The sequence below is a fragment of the Manis javanica genome, chromosome 6, assembly GCF_040802235.1.
Source record: "Manis javanica isolate MJ-LG chromosome 6, MJ_LKY, whole genome shotgun sequence".
Taxonomy (NCBI): Eukaryota; Metazoa; Chordata; class Mammalia; order Pholidota; family Manidae; genus Manis; species Manis javanica.
This window is the reverse complement of record NC_133161.1, coordinates 93,739,666-93,758,447: the sequence shown is the minus strand read 5'-3', so window position 1 is coordinate 93,758,447 and position 18,782 is coordinate 93,739,666. Positions and strand designations below refer to the sequence as shown.

The following is an 18,782-nucleotide window of genomic DNA, read 5'->3' as shown; positions in this document are numbered from 1 at the left end:
AATTTGACCTCCAAATAGGTGAGTGTTACTCTACTATTTTTAGAAAGCTGTGATCAGGAAAGAAATGAGGGATGTGTGGCCCAAACAGTCAGACACTCAGGAAGATGGTGATTTGAAGAAAGATATATGTAAAATGACTATTCTCAATTATGTCAAGAAATGTCCTATTTCAGAAGGGTTCAAAAATATGTTTGTGTATTAAGTGCTTCTCCAGAGAGCAAGCCAGGAAGAAAGAAAAGTCACAGGATAATAGACAAGGATGGTTTTCAAAATTAAAACACCCTAAAATGATGCAGATGTTCACAATATCAGTACGAAATGTTTAAGCAATGGCTAATGGCTGGATAGTTTTGAGGAAATTTTTATGAAGGGTGGAGAATATACTAGATGACCTTTTAAGGCCTATTCTAACTTTATGGGAGATCCTATGTCTTATACAGACAGTCTAAAACCAGAAGTTCTCTTTTCTACGTTTAATTTCCACACTGAAAATAAATCTTGAAGAGTACTGGAACACTGTGGAAGCAACCCAAGACCCACACAGTATCCAAAGTTCTTTGTTCAACTTCATATTAGTATTTATATTTCAGTTTTATCTGTTAAGAATTTAGATTAGAAACCCTTCAGAGAGAAATTATTTCATTTTTTGAGTAGGAAAATCGTCTACATCATCAGCCTTGTCACCATCACCATGCCCATTCAGGCGCCCAATGCCATGAAAAGGAACTGGGAACTATCTCTACCTTTAAAAAAATCACTTCTAAGATGAATCATATAACATATGGACACTAACAGAACTTGAGAACTCAAGCAAATGAAAGAGGAAAGGAAGGAAACTAATTATATAAAATTGATTTCAGCAATCTGCAGGAATGTAGGAACTCCAATACAGTTGGATACAACCCCCACTCACAGAGCTACAGATAACTACATAAAAGAATGCTCAAGAGAAGCACAGAAAAATTAGCCACAATGATCAAGTTGTTATCAATTTTTAATGTAGGTCATTGGCCCGTCAACCCCATGGGAGGTGAGAAGAGTTATGTGGATTGTTTTAGCTTACACCAAGTATCACATGAGTTTGTTTAGATAAGAAAAAGTGATATTAGTAAAAGCTTATTTAGAGTTAAAGTTAATCAGATAATAATTGTGATATCCAGATATTAACCCTCCATTCATTACTTTTTGTTTACTCTCATGTAAGTGGGGAAAAAAATGACCGGATGCCCTTATAGAAGGAGACAAATAATTTGTCTGTCCAGCATCCCTTTCAGAGTGAACCACCACCTCTTTACTGCATTACAACAGGACTGTAAATTCAGATGCTCCACTTCCCTGAAAAGGAGGGCAAGAGACCCAGGGTGGCCAGAGGACTCCATTCGTTGGGCTAGTAGGAAAGATTGGCTCTCTCTACTAAGCTAGAAAGAAATGAATCTGGAGATGAAAGTGGCTATCAACAAAGAGTCTGCCAGTAGAATGAAGAAAAAAGTAGAGCTGAGGAAGGGAGACAAAAAACAGCAAAATTCTGTTTTGCTGAAGGAAACCTAAATTGGATTTCTGGCTCTTAGAACTGAAGAAGCCCTGATGCTTACAGTATTTTTATTTGCTTCCTGTAGTTCAGAAAGGAAGAGTTTCTCACTGTTTAATTGCAGAAAGAAGATGAAGGTGACTATTGCTGACTTTAATCATTGATTGTTTCAGTATGAAACTGTGGATGAAGAATTTATTAAAAACAGAAGATTTAGCTTTTATTCCATCCCTCCAAAATCAGAAAATTAGAAAAGTTAAGCAAGGCTCATGGTTAACATCAACACAGAAAACACAGTTCTCTTTGGGAGAAATCTTTTCAAATGAAGTTATCTGTTGAAGGACTTGTAACTGGAACACAAGAAAAGTTCTTAAGACTTAATAATGTGAAAGAAGCACATGAAAAGATGCTCAACACCATTAGTCATCAGGAAAATGCAAATTAAAACCACAATGAGATACTATTTTATATTTGCTAAAAATGGCTATACTAATAAAAAGAAGAGACTATAATAAGTGTTGGTAAAGATGTAGAAAAACAGAAACTATCAAACATTGGGAATACAAAATAATGTGTAGCCACTTTGGAAACAGTTTCTTAAAAGGTTAAATATATGTACCATAAAACCTAGTAATTCCACTCCTAGTATATACCCATAAAAAATGAAAACATATGTCCACACAAATACTTATCCAGGAATGTTTTTATAGCAGGATTACTCACAATAACCAAAAAAGGTGAAATAACCCAAATGTCAATTAGTAAGAGGATAAGCAAAATGTGGTTATATCTATCGTATGGCATATTTAACTAGTCACCAATAGAAAGGGAAGAACTACTGACACAGGCCACAACGTAAGGAACCAGAAAAATAGCACATTAAGTAAAAGAAGTGACAAGTCTATATACTGTGTGAGTCCATTAATGTGCCATGTCCAGAAATCTATGGAGACAATTCAAGTTGGTAATGGGACTGGGGCTGGGGGTAGGTTTGGGATTAACTACAAATGGGCAAAGGGGTTTTACTGAAGTGATAAAAAGGATTTAAAACTGGATTACCAAGATGATTACAAAACTCAGCAAAGTTATTAAAAATCACTGTAAACCTCAAATGGGTAAATTTATATGTAAATTATATCTCAAAAAAGTTAATCAGAAAAAATGAAATAGAAGAGACTAAAGATGACATAATAAGCAAACAGAAATCATGAACTTTGACTGGATCCAGGATTAGGGGAAAAAAGGTACTGAAGACATTAGAAGACAACTATGGAAATCTGAATTTCAACTAGATATTAGTTAGTTACTACTAATTTTCTTAGGTGTTACAAAAATATTATTATGCAGAAGAATACCTTTATTCTCGAAGATGCAAGCTGAAGTACACAGGGGTGAAGTTTTATGTCGTCTTCAACCTTCTTTCAAATAGTTAGCAAATAAAAGCATCTATAATTAGATAAAGCAAATGTGGCAAAATGATAATTGGTAATTGGTGAATATAGGGTGATTGGTAAATACAGGCATTCCATATATACCTCTTAACTTTTTTGTAGGTTTGAAATGTTTCAAAATACAAAGTTGGGGGAATAAAAGAACACTCATTTAAAAATGTGACCCAATGTAAAAGCAATCACCAATGCAGTTCTGTGAGCATTTCAGAAAGAGGCACATAGTTGACTATAAAGGCTGCCATCTCTTTGGACTGTGTTAACATACAGAAAATAACAGGGAACAAATGGCAACTAAAAGTACGAATAATTACACAGAGACTCAGCAAGTTAGAGCTTTATGAAAATGCCATTGCTAATCAATACTTTTTCAAATAATCAGTTAAGACAAAGCTACATAGTCATTAACTGGTGCTGGAAATATTTAAGCTAGAGGTGTGCCCAAGAAATATTGTTGCATGAAGGTCAATAAATCTTCCCCTCCCTAAGAGTACCCATCCCACCCATATCTCTTGGCTGATGTAAAGATCAAATGAGATCACGAACACAAAAGTGGGAAGTTTCAATTTTACAAATGTTGTCCCTTACACTTTGCACCTTCCTAGTAAGAACAGTAATACAAACATAGGTAAAACCTAACATTGCTGTTGGTTATTCATCTATAACTGGAGTTCCTGAATTTTGCAGTCAACACTGCACTAACAGTTATTTGAAATATTGTCAATGCTCACTATGAAAAATCCCCCTTCACTACTCTAATTTAGGCATTTTGTCTTACTACTTGCTATGTCACAATTTGTAACATTCGAAAGGAATACCATAAGCAATACCAAAAGATGACGGCAAACTATTTGCAACATATATCCAGGTAAAATAACTAACATTCTTAAATATAAAGAACTTTTAAAATCTGAGGGAAAAAGACCAAAAATTATTTAGAAAGTGTGCAATAACATAAACAATTTTAAAAATGTAAAAAATGGCCCTTAAACATATCAAAAAAAGATATTCAATTCACTTGTAATACAAGAAATACAAATTAAAATTATAGCCAGATACCATTTCTTATTTATTAGATTGGCAGAAATTCAAAAGTTTGACAATATACTCTCTTGATGAGGCTGTGGTACTCTTATACACTGCTGGTGGGAATTCTAAACCCATAGAATTTGGCAATATGTAAAAAATCTTATATATACATTTTTCCTGACACTATACCATCAAAAATACAAAGATACATGTCTGCAAAGATTTTCATTGTAACATCATTTGTAATAGAAACATATTGAAAATTACTTAAATATCCAAGTACAGGAGATTGGTTGAATAAACCATGGAGTACTTCGGAGTTAAGAATGAAGGTTATTTATTTTAATTTATGTGTTACTTTTTTCAAACATCTACTAAATTATTAGGACAGAAATACTAATTAAGTTGTTTGGACCTAACTATTTAATAAATTAAACCATTAGATGTTTCTTCTGACCTAGGGATACTTGAGAAAATTACTGATATAATAAGGATGTAATGAGCTGTGGAGGTTTGGGAATTTCTGGTAAAATCCTGTGGAGGCATTTAAGAGTGTCTGGGCTGTGTGCAGTTATAAGATTACTATGGAATGTAGTCAACAAAATTTACAGTAGGGTAATAAAGGCACTGCCCATAGTAGGAAGTGCTGTGTTAGATTTTATGACAACTAGCTGTTAAGAGGAACAATCAGCCCAGTCTTGAAAAGTTATTCTATTTGTCTTTTTCTTTTTTGAGGGTTGGGGTCGAGAGAAAGAATCTAATCAAGACACAGTTTTTGGAGAGGTATAACCTAAATTCTGAAGGACAAGACTGTGGGAAGGAGGAGTGACTACAATTACAGGAAAAGGAAATGGGAGGCTGAGAAAACACTAGCATTCCCGCACGGTATTGCTGGAACTGAATACTATCCTGGAAGAAAGGAGATGAGGCTAGAGAGATAAGGAGTAGACCTTTAAAGTTTTGTATATGAAATTAAGGATCAAAGGAGAAAAGATTGGGGTGGGGGGTGGGAGGGAACCAGAGGCTAAAAGGCTACTGCAGTAATCCAGAATAATCTGGGGGGCGGGGCAGTTAATCTAAAGTATTTGCAACCACTCAGTAGTAAGGCAACCTCCATTTTCAATGGATTACTATGCTAGCTACTCAACTGCATAAAAAAGCAAAGGCTTCGATATCCACGAACATATGTTCACACAAACACTTATCCATGAATGTTTTTATAGCAGGATTATTAACAATAACCAAAAAGGGGAAATAAACCAGATGTCCATTAATTGGTAAGAGGATAAGCAAAATGTGGTTATACCTATCATATGGAATACTTAACTAGTCACCCATAGAAAGGGAAGAACTACTGACACAGGCCACAACTTTGCCCCACCTTCACAATGCATCTGGGAGTAGAAGTCATTTCATAATCTTGCTGTGCTTTATTCTCCAAGATGACCAACTGTCAAACCCCAATATTAATCTGAACAAGTGAATTCAACAATGAAACTGGATCCTGATTTCAAGGAGATTTTGTGTGTCGAGCATTGCATCTAATACAGGACTCTTTAACTGTGAAGGCCTTTAAGAATACTATCATAACATTTTAAGGAAGCTTGCTCTTTTGGCTTGTACAGATTACCCTCTTGATGTTGAGGAATTAATCTTCACCTTCAGGTATAATTACATCAAGATGTGGGGGTTGGGGGATCAAAGATGCAAATTCCCTTCTAAAATGTATTCACGTATCTTTAAACAACTCACAGAACTTTAATTTCAAATCCTTATTGATGCAAAAAAGTACAAAGAAAGGTCTTAAAACTCAAAGAACAAAGCAAAACAAAAGAAAAAAAAAGAAGCAATAACTATCAGTAATGGGCTGGAGAACGAGCTCTTTATTTAAAGCTACATCCTTTTTTTTTTTAAACCAAGAGATGAACACATCCTTCTTATTAAGCTTGATTCTTTTTTAAAAGTGCTTTTTTTCCCCAAAGTACACAGGCTTGGGAAGACTAAAGAACTGTATTAGCACCAAACAGCAACTGGACCCTTACAAGAGTTCTCCCACCTTTAATCCTCTATACTAAACCCAAAGAGAAAATGACATACAGTCTGAAACAGTAAGACACCCAACACACTTTTGCTTTTATTTTTTTTTAAACCATTCTTCTCACTCCCCCAAAAACCTCTGTACCATCTCTTTTAGTGAAAGAAAGAACTAAAAACATGATTTAAGTAAAGGTCACTACCCATAAATTTCCAATAATCTCCTGAAATAGGAACTATTCAGGTACTTCAAAGGTAAAAAAAGGAGTAATTAAGCACCGGAGTTGAGTTGCTAAAGCTCTACTCTTCCAGGACACTTACATGAACAATGCCCAACTATTTCTGCATCATGGCACACTAGAAGTGATAACACTGTTATTTGTAGGCACAACTGGAGATAAACAGAAGTGGCTACTGTCCGAGGCTACCTAACCAGGGTCATTGGTAACTCTAGGTCCCACTTGATGGCCAACTGAGATCGGTTATCTTCACTTTCCTGATGCTCAGCACAATCAGAACCTGTTTAGGATTAACTGCAACATCAAATGCTCTCAGAAATCACTCCTTTCAAATCTAGACTTTACTGCACACTGGCCATCTAACCCCGGCAAATAACTTCACTTAGTAAAATGCAGAAAAACTACATACTTGCGGAGGTACCATGGAGATGAGAAATAATGTGAGTAAAGCTCTTGGCACACAATCAATGTATGAGGACTGTTATTACCAAGAGGGCTGTTGAATTAAAAAGAGAAATCTGACCTCTCCACAACTGGTAAAGTCACTGAGATAAGAAATTGCAGGCTTCCCTCTTTAGTGTCTTAAGAATTAAAATATTTTGTAAAACAATGAAAACCATATTGTCTCCCTACTTCTCCAAAATCAAAATGCTTTTCCTCACTAACATTCACAGCCTTTTATTCCAGTATTTTAAAAGTGATTGTCCTTACCACCTACCTACTAGGGATTATAGTGTACATTACAACAATACACACTTTATAAAAGGTATGATACTGGTACATTTATGTTCTGAAGAAGATGAGCTTGGAAAACCATTGCAGGACCACCCCAGACATGTGAGGAAGAAAGACAACAGCATTTTACTTGGACCTCCCTCAAATGAAAATAACCCAACCATCTACAGACAAAAATTATACCTCCCTCCACACAAAGGGTAGACAAGATTCCTTCCCCTAATTAGCTCTTTTTTCCCTGAAAGCCCTGAGAAGAAAATGTTCTATGAAGTACTTCAAAATAAATGCAGATGACTGCACACTCAGCAGACGACTAGAGAACATCTGGATCTCTGAACAGAAATGTTAAAGTGGCTATTGGTAAATCATGTCAAGGTCACATCAGGATGTCAGAGGATTTCATGTACCCATGGGAAAATGAGCCAATACAAGCGTTTCTGTGATGTACCACGTTTTCCAAACAGTGGTTAACCTCCAATTTCCCCTTTTTGATTAAGATAGGATATGATATCAACTCCAAACATAAATTTACTATCACCAGGAAATCTCTTCTTGATAACCCTGGGCAAACATGCTCAAGTAGTAAACACTTAACAAAGGAATACAAGTTGTAATGTTCAATTAATGCCTCAATTTTAACCTTTCAGGGGAGGATAGTTTTGGAAGGACAACAAAGAATTCTTCTTGAAATTGTCCAATCACCACGCTAATGGACAGAAAGACAGAGCAAAGTCCATATGTGCTAAGACACTGGAACAAAAAACCCTAGCCCAATAAAGTAAATGACTCCTGGGTGTCACTGTGAGATCATCTACTCCTCCATTCATTCAGTGAATACATTTGTGAATAGCTTCAATAGCTTCTTACGTCCTGGACACATAGCATGGCTCCTGCCATAAAGACTGATTCAAAGTCTAAAAATAATGTTTTAAGAGTCACAGGTGTCATTTTATAATACTACTGTATTAACAGCGATAGAAAAAACAAACTAACAAAATACATTTAAATACATTAATTAATAAACATATGCCAAAACGCTTTCTGTGAGTTATGAACGATTTTTGTTATCCAAAGTTTGGAATATAATTAAAGTTGTCATTTACTTTCAGGACAAGAATTAACTTATGCTGCACGTTTTATAAGCCCTCACCCCTACCCCACCCCCCGTAAATTAAGTGCCTTTCAACTTGACATGTAGGGCGTGACACTGGAGTTCTCACACCACCTCAATGACACCTGAGTGAGCTCTCACAAGTCTGGACATTCAGGTTTCTAAGCCAAGGCCAGTTGACTCCCTAATTCTCCACAAACCTTGAAACAACAGTGCCACCTCTCTGCGCCGTCACCCCCGCCCACTAACACACACACACCCAGGTTAAATATACAAAATCACATCTTCCACTTCTGGAAAACCTTTAGGAACCAACGACGATGGAAACACCCCCAATACTCAATATATCTACATTCTCTTCCTTGTTTTAGAGGTTGGATCACTCGAGCATAAGCTAAACCTGTGCAAGAGCCCAGGACCAGCTATTTGGTTCAGTGCGGAGCATCTAATGACTTCAGCATGAAAAAGCCAATCCTTTAACAAATAGCAAAAACCCTGGCGGAGCAACCTCTCTAGTACAGGCAAGGAGTGGAAGAAAGGGAAGGGGGGAGAGGGGCGGAGTGAGGCACGGGTACTGCGGAGACGGGTCCCCCAGGTCGCGGGCACCGCCCAGGCGAGGACCTCGGTGAGGCGGTCCAGAGACCTCGGGGTGACCTTCCGACGAGGCCAGCTTGAGGGGGTGCCAGGCTCGGGAGACCACGCCGCAGCCGCCCGCTCTCGGGAGTGATCTCATCCGCACAGCGGCGAACATTGCGACCGGATTCCAGCCTGGGCTCGTCCCGCAGCTCGTCCCCGGGCAGAACGCGGGATGTGCAATCTCGGCGTCCGGGCCCTGAGCCTGGGCCTCCGCCCGCCGCCGCCCAGACACACCCCCGCCGGGGCCCCGGTGGCCCTGACCCCTCCCAGGGCGGCCCGGAGGGGCATCGCTCACCTGCACCGCAAGCGGGTCCGCCGCCCCGAGGGCTCCCGAAGCCGCGGCTGAGCTGGCTCCGGCCGGAGAGTTGTCTCGGTCCTTCTTGTCTGGGAGGCTGCGAGCGGCAGAAGGATGAGTCCGACGGGCGGCGGCAGCACCTGGGCGGCAGCAGGAGGAGGACTCGCAGCACTCCACTCAGGAGATCCACCCTCCTCCTGGCCGCGCTGCAGCAGCGGCCGCAGAGCACTTCCGGGGCGCAGGGGAGCGGGGCGGGGCCGGCTGGGCAGCAACTTCCCGTCCGCGGGCCGAGAGGAGAATGCTGGGGACGCGGCTGGAGAACAATGGCCGGTGGGGCGCGCTTCCGGGCATTCATCCTCTGCGTGCCGAGGTGGGGCTCCGCTGCCCTCAGGGCAGCTCCACCCCTGACTCCCTGCGCCTCGCGAGGTGAAGTCACTTCCCCAGGGCTCGGGAGTGGCCGCGGGCCTCGCGGAGGTTCCCGGATCTCAGCGTCGGAGCCGCAATGTCCTTGTTTCTCTCTTCGGGGGCCCAGGAAGGGGTTCTTAGGGGGAAGGGTGGGAGAGCAGGGGCCGCCATCTTGCTTTCAGGGAGCAGCCCTTTCTGCGGGCGTGCTAGGGTGGAGGCCGCTCTGTCCTGTGGCCGGGGTTTTCCAGAGTGGAGCTGGCGACGTAGCTCCTCGCGGGCCGAAACTTTGAAAATGGGTCAGTCGCCTGCGCTGACCGGCGGGGCTCGTGTCTGCTGTTGGCCTCATCTAACTGCTGGGCTCCGGAGAACTCCCGTCCCGGATGGTCCGGGGTCCTTTCCTGAGGGGGCTCGACCTCCTTGCCCTGCAGGTCCGGGGTTTCGTGTGACTTTTAAGTCATCCTGCGGTCGCATCCAATAATTTGGTACCTTAAGTTAGTAGTTCCACTAAAGCGGTTGCTTTATTTAAGTCCTTCCACAAGTTGGAAATCTTTGTCATCTCTCAGCAGCTACACTCTTACCTCTTGCCATTTATTTATTCCCTTAACTCTGCTCCCAATTTAGTACCAACTCCGTGCTTAGCACAACCTGTTCAAGGAATGCCCAATGATTGGAAGTATGGTATATCAAGGTATACAGGGGGAAAAATGGATACGTCAGTAACTGCGCTAGGTTTTAAAGATAAATTGGGATTTTCCCAACACACAAAAGGTTGGGATAGCATATCCAGATCCTAACGAAAAGAACACAGAGCACAGGGACAAATAATGTGTGATGAGAAGTCTGAATAGTAATTACAGGACTTTTCAAGTTCAAGCCCGGGTTTCTGAAAAAGGTGAATCAGAAGAAGCAGACAGGAGCCAGATACTGAATTGTCTTTCAGGAATTCGTGAGGGAATGAATAGAGGAATGACCCGGGACATATGTTCAATTTAAGCTGTTGGTGGAGGACATTTGAGGTGCTGGGCATGCAGAGAACTTGTACGCAAGGGGCCATTACAGAAATCAAGAAGAGAAAGGGTAAGGACCGTTATGTGAGTGGCAGCGAGCACCCGAAGAGGATTCCTAATTCAGGATGCCGAATCAATGTGCTAATTTGACTTCTGGGGGCAGTTGCTGGAGAAGAAAATGGCCATGTGGGGAAGTGGCCATAATGATGCCTTGTTTTGATTTGGGAGGAGGAGTGTGTATTTTACCAAACGTGTGGTAAGGAAGGGAGTTGGAATGGAAGGGGAAAGGAGTACAGAAAAGAAGTGGCATTTTGGACCTGGTGGGTTTGAAGTGCCGGTGGGTATACGGGCCTAGAGTTATGAAGGAGGATCAGGGCAGAAGTTAGAAACACTGCAGGTTTGTATGAACACATCTGAGCTAATTGTGCAGTCTAACTGCACTGAGCTGTTTAAAACCACTTCAATCTCACTACCTTTTCTTGGGGAAATAGCTGAAGTATTACATTTAAGAAATCCCCATGTGATAGATGCCCATCCACAGGTTAATACTAAGGACCATGAAGGTCAGGCCTACAAGAAACTGAATGTCACAGTGGTAACTAGTATTTCATCATAAAATGAAATAGTTATTTTAATTTTTAAAAAGTGTAATCACTAACAACACACAGTTAAACTGATTACAGTGAGGAATTGAAGATGGGAGGTTGCACAAATATCAGCTGGATGGGGAAGTAGGAGGAGGATGACTTCAAGAAGAGTGAGCAATGGGGAGGCAGTGATAGACAACCTCAGGTTCATTAGTCTGTCTCAGCTGCTGCTTGGTTGTTCGCAGCACTGCTAACCTAGTGTGAAGCAGTCAGAAATGGAATGGGATCCTTTTGAGCAGAGGCTTCAGAAAGCTACAAATTACAAAAGCCCTAAGTAATAGAGTTGCAAACCAAAGACAGTAACTATGAGTTCTTGTTCTACATTTCTGTGTAGAAGCATTTTGAACACAAAAAATGAGGAACTCTCACTTTAGTTCTTAGATTATTCACATACATTATTCTCAGGCTTCATAGAATAGAAATACATTTAGGTATATTAATCATAGTGGATAATATACTGAGAACAATGGATAGAAATGAGAACAGCGATCTTGAGTCCCTTTTTTGTTCTTTGTTCACTGTATGACCCTAGCAAAGTCACAAACTTTCTATGCCCTAACTTCTTTTACTGTAAAATAGAGATGATAATGACTCTCTACCAGCCTGCCTCTCAGAGATAGCATAAGAAATAAATTAATGCTTTAAAAGCTCTTTGAGGTACTTAGATGAAAGGATATAATTGTAAGTACATAATTATAATGAGTACTAATATCCAGTAGACCCCCATGAGCATTCCTAAACTTGCTGCCTAGGCAACTCAAAGAACACGAAGGATTCTCTTTTAAAATAACACTTAAATTCCTTCTTGGCTTGTGAGTTTGACTTTAATTTGTATTATTTATAATCAAACCTATATATTAACAAATATAGTATGAATTAAAAAGTTTTAGTAACTACAATTCCTATGTTCACTGCTACTTAAAACTAATAATGCTTATGGGGGAAGGACAAGGTAGGTATGCTTTTGTCAGAATCATGTTTTAAGACTAATAGTCTACTGCAGTCATTTAACTGAAATTTTCTATTAAAGCATTACTCATGTCCCTATAGAATAAGATTTTTACATGTAGTTACATATTTGAAACATGAAAGTGATCATTCCTGTGAATCTTCTGGCATTCCCATCATTGTTTAATCAGAAAAACAAAGTAAAATGTATAGTCTTGTGAGGGTTTGTCCAATGTCCATCCCTAAATTTTGCCGATTAGGTAGCTTCAGTATTTCTCGCTTCAAAGGTGTATGCAAAAAAAAAAAAAATACATTTAAATGTTTCCATGGCTATATAATGTGCATATTTTTTATACACATGCTTACTGTATACCATTTTATAGAAATACTATATGAAGGTACATTCACCATACAGATACTCATAACTGTTAAAAAAAAATCCTATATGTATCAGGGCCCAGATAAAAAAGTAGTTGGTTATTAGCAATTGGTCATATTGATAGAAAGACAACTCAAAACCATGCTTAATTATTAGGAGAGTTGTGAGCATTGTTTATAATAACCCATGACACCTTAACATTTGTATTATTTCATTTTGTTATCACAACAACTTTGTGAGACATGCATTATTCAAAAAAACATGCTCAGAGATAAAGACTTCCCTAAGGGCTTAAAGACATGCCACAAACTTTCAGACAACAGACTCAATCTCTTGAGGCTCTCAAATGCACTGTTCTAGTATTTTATACCAACGTTACTGGCTTGATACGATGATTATTCCAGAACATATTTATAATATGGGCATTTCTGGCTTATTCATTGCCTACAGAATCTCTAAAACTCAGGCAAACTTAAATTTTTAAAATTCAAACTATTCTGTTTACGGCTGTGTCTTTACCACTTTGAAAGACAGGTGCTTTGTTTTATTCATCTTTGTATACTTAATGGTGTCAGACATAGTACTTGAAATATTTTAGGGGTGAAAATAACAAATATACTGTGATGATTAGTTGAATATACTCTAAGAAAGAAGAAACCCATATAATCACCTCAGAAACTTTAAGGTGTGTGTGTGTGCATTTTCTGCACATTCAGGTAAAGTTAATGTGTTTTGGTTGTTTTATAATTTAGTGAGTCCATTGCCTTAGTTTCCTGCTTGACTTTTATTGCCATCAGGCCATGGAGAGAGAGGCTTACATAGGTGCTGTAGATGACAATCACTTTTATGATACCATTCCTAATGATTCTGTTTGGACTTAGATATTCTAGGTGACCCTTTTGTTGTGGCCACTCCAGTGAGCATGTGTAAAGAATGAAGGTCTGACAGTTTAAGCTCTTATAATCCTTCCCTTTATGCCCATGCCTGTGGACCACATATTTCCAGACTTTTCTGTCAGGGGTTTAGAGGATAAGACTACTACTAGATCAGTCCCAAGTGTTGCTCTTAATCAGAATCATCTTGATGGCTTTAAAGGCAATTCCTATTCTTCAGTTCCACTCCAAACAAAGTCAAATAAAAAAGTCTCGGGTGAAGGCTTTTATATATATAGTTATATCAATAAAAAAATATGACAAATATATTTCTAACTGTAATGCCCTTATTCAAATCCTGATCAGTGCATTTTGGGAGGTGCTGGTTTCAGTAACTTTTTTAAGGTGATACAGAATCCTAATAAAGTAGTCAGGAACTAACTAAAATCATATGAGTTCAAATTAAATATCTTTTCACTGAACTTCCGTTGTCCTTTTACTGACCACATATGATGGGGGTAGAATGGAAAGCTGGAAAAAAATAGCATTTAAAAAATTTTAATTGTTTTTTACCATATCCTGTTATATGGTTATAAGATTAAATGAGTTAATACCTATAGAGTGTGTAGAACAGTATCTGGCACGTGGTAAGTACATGTAATGTCTAATTACATCATTTACTTTGCCCATGCTAATTAAGTGAAATTTTAATAGATGTAAATAATTTCTATATAGAAAAAAATTACCTATATAAATAACTGGAATTCTCAGCCTTTATCATTGAAGCCCTGAATTTGTATAGGTTGAAAATATTTCTCTATTGTTTCTTTTCATCTTTTCTGATGTATTAAGAAGAATGTTAACAATATACTTATTAAAGTTTTGGATTTACTGCTGTGTAGCATTTTTTATATTCTTTTACTCAAGATATAATTATAGTTAAGGCACATGGGACAATGTATTTTACATTGTCCTATCGCTGAACTAGCTCTAAAATTGATTCTTATTGTTATGTAATCAATTATTCATTTTTTAGAATCCATTGTCTGCTTGCACTGATCTTCTAAATGAAATATTTCCCTTGAATGAGGTAATAAATATGCTTGGTTCTGTTTAATTTCCCTGCTTCTTTACAGGCTTCTTCATAGTATTTCAACCTTGAGCAAGTTTGTATACTTGTTAACTATAAATAAAATTGTGCATTTTCATCACTAGTAAATGAAGAGCTTAGTTTGATAATTTTAAGGTCTCTTTGATACATTTTTACAAAGTCTGTGAAAATATGCCTTTGGTCAGCATCTGTCACTATTAAAATTGATAACCAATTTAGTTTTTGTTCAATTTTATAAGTTGTATTTCTTTTCAGAAGAATTACCATATACCCAACACCAATTTTTGGTGGCTCCTATATTCTTGTGTGTTTGTATACACATGTAAAGAGTACCTTTATTTATTTTTTATTAAGGTATCATTGATACACAATCTTATGAAGACTTCACATGAGCAACATTGTGGTTACTACATTCATTCACTTACATTATCAAGTCTTCCCTCATACCCCATTGCAGTCACTGGCCATCAGCGTAGTAAGATACTATAGAGTCATTACTTGTCTTCTCTGTGCTAAACTGCCTTCCCCCATGACCCCCTACATTATGTGTGTTAATCATAATACCCCCTAATCCCCTTCTCCCTTCCTCCCCACCCACCCTCCCCAACAATCCCCTTGGTAACTGCTAGTCCCTTCTTCGAGTCTGAGTCTGCTGCTGTGTTATTCCTTCAGTTTTGCTTTGTTGTTATACTCTACAAATGAGTTAAATCATTTGGTACAAGTCTTTCTCAGCCTGGCGTATTTCACTGAGCATAATACCCTCTAGCTCCATCCATCTTGTTGCAAATGGTAGGATTTGTTTTCTTCTTATGGCTGAATTAATATTCTACTGTGTATATGTACCACATCTTTATCCATTCATCTACTGATGAACACTTAGATTGCTTCCATATCTTGGCTATTGTAAATAGTGCTGCGATAAACAAGGAGTATGTCTTTTTGAACCTGGGAACTTGTTTCCTTTGGGTAAATTCCTAGGAGTGGAATTCCTGGGTCAAATGGTATCTCTATTTCTAGTATTTTGAGGAACCTCCAATTTGCTTTCCACAATGGTTGAATCAATTTACATTCTCACCAACAGCCTAAAGTTCCCGTTTCTCTGCATCCTTGCCAGCATTAGTTTTTTCTTGTCTTTCGATGTTGGCCATCCTAACTGGTGTGAGATGATACCTCATTGTAGTTTTAATTAGCGATGTGGAGCATCTTTTCATATGCCTATTGGCCATCTGAATTTCTTTGGAGAAGTATCTGCTCAGATCCTCTGCCCATTTTTTAATCAGGTTATTTGCTTTCTGGGTGTTGAGGTGTGTGAGTTCTTTATATATTTTGGATGTTAACCCTTATTGGATATGTTGTTTACAAATATATTCTCTAATATTGTAGGAAGACTTTTTGTTCTACTGATGGTGTCCTTTGCTGTACAGAAGCTTTTTAGCTTGATATAGTCCCAATTCTTCATTATTGCTTTTGTTTCCCTTGCTTGAAGAGAGAAGTTCAGGAAAAAATTGCTCATGTTTATATTCAGGAGATTTTTGCCTATATTTGCTTCTAAGAGTTTTATGATTTCATGACTTACATTCAGGTCTTTGATCCATTTTGAGTTTATTTTTGTGTATGGGGTTAAAACAGTCCAGTTTCTTTGTCTTGCATGTAGCTGTCCAGTTTTGCCAACACCAGTTGTTGAAGAGGCTGTCATTTCCCAACTGTATATCCATGGCTCCTTTATCTTATATTAATTGGCCATATATGTTTGGGTTAATATCTGGACTCTCTATTCTATTCCACTGGTCTGTGGGTCTGTTCTTGTGCCAGTACCAAATTGTCTTGATTACTGTGGCTTTGTAGTAGAGCTTGAAGTTGGGAAACATAATCTCTCTAGCTTTGTTCTTCCTTCTCAGGCTGGCTTTGGCTATTTGGGGTCCTTTGTGGTTCCATGAATTTTAGAACTATTTGTTTTAGTTTGTTAAAGAATGCTGTTGGTATTTTGATAGGGATTGCATTGAATCTGTACATTGCTTTAGGCAGGATGGCTATTTTGGCCATGTTAATTCTTCCTATTCATGAGCACGGGATGTATTCCCATTTATTGGTGTCTTCCATAATTTCTCTCATGAGTGTCTTGTAGTTTACAGGGTATAGGTCTTTCATGTCTTTGGTTAGGTTTAATCCTAGGTATTTTGTTCTTTTTGATGCAGTTGTAAGTGGAGTTGTTTTCCTGATTTTTCTTTCTGCTAGTTCATCATTAGTATATAAGGATGCCACAGATTTCTATGTATTAATTTTGTATCCTGCAACTTTGCTGAATTCAGGTATTAGGTCTAGTAGTTTTGGAGTGGATTCTTTAGGGTTTTTTTAATGTACAATATCATGTCATCTGCAAACAGGGACAGTTTAATTTCTTCCTTACCAGTCTGAATGCTTTTTATTTCTTTATGTTGTCTTATTGCTGTGGCTAGGATCTCCAGAACTATGTTGAATAAAAGTGGGGAGAGTGAGTATCTTTGTCTTATTCCTGATCTTAGGTGAAAAGCTTTCAGCCTCTCACTGTTAAATATGATGTTTGCTGTGGGTTTGTCATATATGGCCTTTATTATGTTGAGGTACTTGCCCTCTGTACCCATTTTGTTGAGAATTTTTATCATGAATGGATGTTGAATTTTGTCAAATGCTTTTTCAGCATCTATGGAGATGATCATGTGGTTTTTGTCCTTTTTGTTGATATGGTGGATGATGCTGATGGATTCTCAAATGTTGTACCATCCTTACATCCCTGGAATAAATCCTCCTTAATCATGATGGATGATTGTTTTGATATATTTTTGAATTTGGTTTGCTAATATTTTGTTGAGTACTTTTGCATCTGTGTTCATCAGGGATTTTGGTCTATAATCAGGGATTTTGGTGTATTTACCTGACTGGTATTTGAGTGATGGTGGCCTCATAGAATTAATTTGGAAGTAATCCCTCCTCTTGTGCTTTTTGGAGACTTTAAGGAGGATGGGTATTAGAACTTCTCTAAATATTTCATAAAATCCATCAGTGAAACCATCTAGTACACGGTTTTTTTTCTTAGGTATTTTTGATTACCAATTCAATTTCATTGCTGGTAACTGGTCTGTTCATATTTTCTGTTTCTTTCTGAGTCAGTCTTGAAAGGTTGTATTTTTCTTGAAAGTTGTCCATTTCTTGTAGGATATCCAATTTCTTAGCATATAATTTTTCATAGTATTCTCTAATTTTTTTGTATTTCCATGCTGTCCATAGTGATTTTTCCTTTCTCATTTCTGCTTTGTTTATGAATATTCACTCTCTTTTTTTCTTGATAAGTCTGGCTAGGAGGTTATCCATTTTTTAAATCTTTTTTTTAAGAAATAGCTTCTGGTTTCATTGATTTTTTTCTATTGTTTTATACTGCTCTGATCTTTACTATGTCCCTCCTTCTACTGACTTTGGGCCTCCTTTGTTCTTCTTTTTCTAGTTTCTTTGTGAGTTTAGACTCTTCATTGGGATTGTTCTTCTTTCCTGAGATAGGCCTGTATTGCAATATACTTCCCTTTTAGAACTGCCTCTGCTGCATCCCACAGATTTTGCAGTGTTGAGTTGTTGTTTTCATTTGTCTCCATATATTGCTTGATCTCTGTTTTTATTTGGTAGTTGATCCATTGATTATTTAGGAGCATGTTGTTAAGCCTCCATGTGTTTATGGGCTTTTATGTTTTCTTTGCATAATTTATTTCTAGTTTCATACCTTTTTGGTCTGAGAAGCTGGTTGGTACAGTTTCAATCTTTCTGAATACACTGAGGCTCTCTTTGTGGCTCAGTGTGTGATCAATTCTGGACAATGTTCCATGTGCCTTTGAGAAGAATGTGTATCCTGCTGCTTTTGGGTGGAGTGTTCTGTACAAGTCTGTTAGGTCCATCTGTTCTAATGTGTTGTTCAGTGCTCCTATCTCCTTGCTTATTTTCTGTCAGGTTGATCTGTCCTTTGGAGTGAGTGATGTGTTGAAATCTTCTAAAATGAATGCATTGCATTCTTTTTCCCCCTTTAATTCTCTTAGTATTTGTTTCACATATTTAGGTGCTCCTATGTTGGGTGCATAGATATTTATATTGATTATATCCACTTGTTGCACTGACCCCTTTATCATTATGTAATGTCCTTCTTTGTCTCTTGTTACTTTCTTTGTTTTGAAGTCTATTTTGTCTGATACAAGTACTGCAACTCCTGCTTTTTTCTCCCTATTACTTGCTTGAAATGTCTTTTTTCCATCCCTTCACTTTTAGTCTGTGTATGTCTTTGGGTCTAAAGTGAGTCTCTTGTAGGCAACGTATAGATGGGTCTTGTTTTTTTTATCCAT

The 18,782-nt window shown here is 38.1% G+C and overlaps 1 protein-coding gene across 2 annotated transcripts in view; it reads right to left on the bottom strand.

Annotated features, from left to right (window-relative positions):
• The window catches only part of RALA (RAS like proto-oncogene A), a 63,442-nt gene extending 54,130 nt beyond the window's left edge, over positions 1–9,312 (bottom strand). Inside the window, exons 1-2 of one of the 2 annotated variants that reach the window (XM_037010887.2) lie at positions 9,056–9,312; positions 2,884–2,974 (exon numbers count right to left, since the gene is read on the bottom strand). The gene's annotated coding sequence lies outside the window, so the exon portion shown is untranslated. The remainder of the gene's footprint in view (positions 1–2,883; positions 2,975–9,055) is intronic. The other variant, XM_037010886.2, reaches the window with a different exon arrangement.
• Between the last annotated feature and the right edge of the window lie 9,470 nt (positions 9,313–18,782).